Source organism: Pristiophorus japonicus, chromosome 3, assembly GCF_044704955.1.
Source record: "Pristiophorus japonicus isolate sPriJap1 chromosome 3, sPriJap1.hap1, whole genome shotgun sequence".
Taxonomy (NCBI): domain Eukaryota; kingdom Metazoa; phylum Chordata; class Chondrichthyes; family Pristiophoridae; genus Pristiophorus; species Pristiophorus japonicus.
The window spans coordinates 43343446-43346996 of NC_091979.1; the positions used below are offsets into that span (position 1 = coordinate 43343446).

Consider the following 3551-nt stretch of genomic DNA (forward strand, 5'->3'; position numbering starts at 1 on the left):
TGTGCCACCTGAACTTCTGTGTGGGGTTTGAAGCAGAACGTCGTATTGGTGACTGGGCCCCAAGTGTCATTGTGTACCCGGTACTGGTCCATGCTTGTTGTGACGCAGTACATCCTGTTGTCCGCATATGCTACCTGAGGTGGAACATGGCTCTGGGCCATCATCTCCATGGTGCAATTAATGGGCTCTGCACTCTGTGATTCAAACCCGCACACTGGCCGAGCGAACGCGTTCAGGCGCTGGGGACACAGTATGATGTGTGCGCCCCTGCTCTGTAACCCCTTCAGGTCAGTGCTGGTCATGGCGTGTTTCCATTTTATTACAAATGGTGGAGCCCCATGATACTGCACATGCACCCCATCCCGTAAGACGCCAATGTTCCCCACCCGGTATACCGTTGCTGGCTGTGGTGGCCCGCCTATTACCGGCATACAAATACAATCCCCATTACTGTGTAATTGAACCGGCCGCAATCAACTGGGATTGGGTAGGTTTCGGAAGCCAATCGTAGCTGACACAGACTTATCGAATTGTCATACGGGCTGAGCGCTGCAAGGTGCCGGTTGCTAACCCACGACGGAACGCGACCTTGCTGTGGGCCCTCTAGATTACTGCGCCCCTCGTTTAGCAACCAGGCCCCGTATAACACGCACACATCATTCTTGGCTGCCTGTGCCGAGGCATTGTGCCGAGGCATTCCTGTCCTCCCATATTAACACATTAACTGTTTTTGCATGTGTCTCCAGCTCAGCAATGACCTCCTTTAAATGAATGGTCATTGCCTGGTCCTCTTTTAGCTCTGAACCTACCACTTCGTTCCCTCCCCCAGTATCTTTAGCAGCTGATCGCTTAAATTTTTCCGTTGCCAATCTTTCCAATTCTTTGTCAAATCACAAACGCCAGAGGTCACCTTGCACACATCAAGGATCACTCTGCGCCAATGCTCTTAGCCAAAAGGCCGAGAGCCACTGCACCGTTCCTGGAAGTACTGCAATACCAGGTTCGTGCCATGGAGGTGGATGGGTCAGGCCCCCCACACACCTCCGTGGAGGTGGATGGGTCAAGCCACCCCACCCACCTCCTATTTCCAAAAAGCATAGGAGAACCACCTTCCTGATCCAGGGAGAACCACTTTGGGGTCATGGTTACTCCCCTGTCAGGTCAGTTACGCATGATCTTAGCCAAAAGGCCGAGAAGATTGCTGCAGTGCATCTTGTAGATTTTAACTATTAACCTGCATCTGCAGCTGGAAATCATCCAAACTATTGACGAGGGATGTGCCTGTTGCAAAAGCTGTGGCCATGTCATTAAACATCCCTCACCTCTGCCTACCTGGATTACTTCTATCGTATGCCCCCATGGCATACAGTTTCTCCTGACTCACATCTCCGTAATTGTGTTCGAAACATCAGAACATCTTTTCAATTAAAGCTTCATAAAGCTGCTCATTCTCCTTTGGACACCACTCGGGCAGCTGCACCCGGGTTAAATTCAAAATGACCGAAGCCACTGCGGTAATGCACCTCCTGGAATAGAACCTGCCCAGCCGGGACTAAAACCAAACCACTGGGCCTGGTGTAGTGGCAGGACACTGTCTCCTGTACTGGTGGGGTTGTGGGCAGGGGCTTCCTCTTATGCACGACAAGCTCCATGGAATTTATTGTGTTGGGAGGGTCTGGGATTACACAGGAATCCATACTCCGATCCCATCTGATCCCAGCCCCGGATTCCTGCCATTGCCGCAAAAAGGCAATCGACACCCCCGCTGGACAGATCCGTTCTGACCCCCCACACACACGCATAAATTCCCTGCTCTTCCTTCCACCACTTGTCCCAGCACACTTCCACCCCCCACTTCATCCCCGTGATCTGGCGATACGTATCGTTCCCCAGTCTCTCCCAGTCCGCTGACCTGTTCCCCTTGTCTTGACTCAACTTCCTAAGCCATCACCACCGTCCCAGGGGAATATGTCCCTTACATGTCAGGCACACGCGCTTGCCCTCGGTCACCCCCAACCCGTGTAGCTGTGATCTTCAGCTGAGGACACGGTACGGAAGCCTCCCTGAATGTGAACCCGGCGTGGCTGGAGTATTTAATCGAATTTGACCCCAGCCACCCTGGCCGCACTCCCTCATGGAAGTAAGCTGCCGTCCCATCCATGCCCTCACTGATACCCCGCTGAGTCACTGTGGGTTCATTCCCTACTCCGGCCAATACCAACATTATGCTCAACTTCAGGGCTGCCTCCATGCTTTCCTTGGCTTCCTGTAAGACAAAAATTAACAAGCACCTTACTGTAGGAGGGTCTACCTCCACAGGTCTGGCTTCATTAATAACAATCCAAAACACTTTAAAAGAAAACTATGTACAATGCCTCTGTTAAGGCTCCTCTTGCCGAGGCCTTTTGCGGCTCATGGTCAGCATGTCATAGGCAGTTCCTCGGAATCGAGGAAGACTTATTTCCACTCTTAGCATGAGTTCTTAGTTGGCTGTACAGTCCAATACGAGAACCACAGTCTCTGTCACAGGTGGGACAAATAGTTGTTGAAGGAAAGGGTGGGCAAGGAGCCTGGTTTGCCGCACGCTCCTTCCGCTGCCTGCGCTTGATTTCTGCATGCTCTCGGCGACGATACTCGAGGAGCTCAGCGCTCTCCCGCATGCATTTCCTCCACTTATGGCGGTTTATGGCCAGGGACTCCCAGATGTCAGTAGGGATGTCACACTTTATCAGGGAGGCTTTGAGGGTGTCCTTGTAATGTTTCCTCTACCCACCTTTGGCTCGTTTGCAGTGGACGAGTTCTGAGTAGAGCGCTTGCTTTGGGAGTCTCGTGTCTGGCATGCGAACTATGGTCGGCATGTAAGAAGGCGTCCACGGCTGTGGGACCCTACTGATCCTCCTTACTGCCCTGACCACTGGTTCATCATTGTCCCAAATCATAGGAGGAAGGCCTGCATCCATCATAGTCATGACGGTCCCGTGGCATTTCTGCATCTTCTTGTTTTTGTCCCCCGGGTTAAACAGCTTGCACTGATTTATGTAAAACCATTTTGCGCGTCTTGGAAGTCTAACCGCGTACACCATGGGGCTTGCCTTGTCCACTATGCTATACAGCCCCATGTACAGTAGCTCAAAAACTCCTACCTGAGCATAGATTCGGACCATCACCTGGTCCCGCACCTTCCAGTCTGGTGACCTCTGAGGCTCGAGTACCAACCGATTTCTCCGGTGCTGCTTCCCCATGTTACTGGCTGCCTGCCAGTGAATCTGTTTCAAACTTATCGCTGGTCACTTCCCTAACTTGCCCTTCTGTGAGTACCGGTGCCGAAACGTGGGTGGGAATGCGCATAACCCTCCCGGTGCTGAGCTCATGTGGGGAATACCCTGTGCTTCTGGAGAGGCTGGCCCGGACAACCACTAAAACTAATGACAGGACCTCATCCCACTTTTTTGGGGGAGGCCATGTCTCTTTCCGCAGCATTTCTTTAATGGTCTGATTAAGACACTCCACAACTCCCGATGACTGTGGGTTGTGAGCCACATGCCATTTCC

At 52.3% G+C, this 3551-nt stretch overlaps 1 pseudogene; it reads right to left on the reverse strand.

Moving 5' to 3' along the window:
• Positions 1–963: 963 nt before the first annotated feature.
• LOC139260569 (U2 spliceosomal RNA) lies at positions 964–1201 on the reverse strand (annotated as a pseudogene).
• Between the last annotated feature and the right edge of the window lie 2350 nt (positions 1202–3551).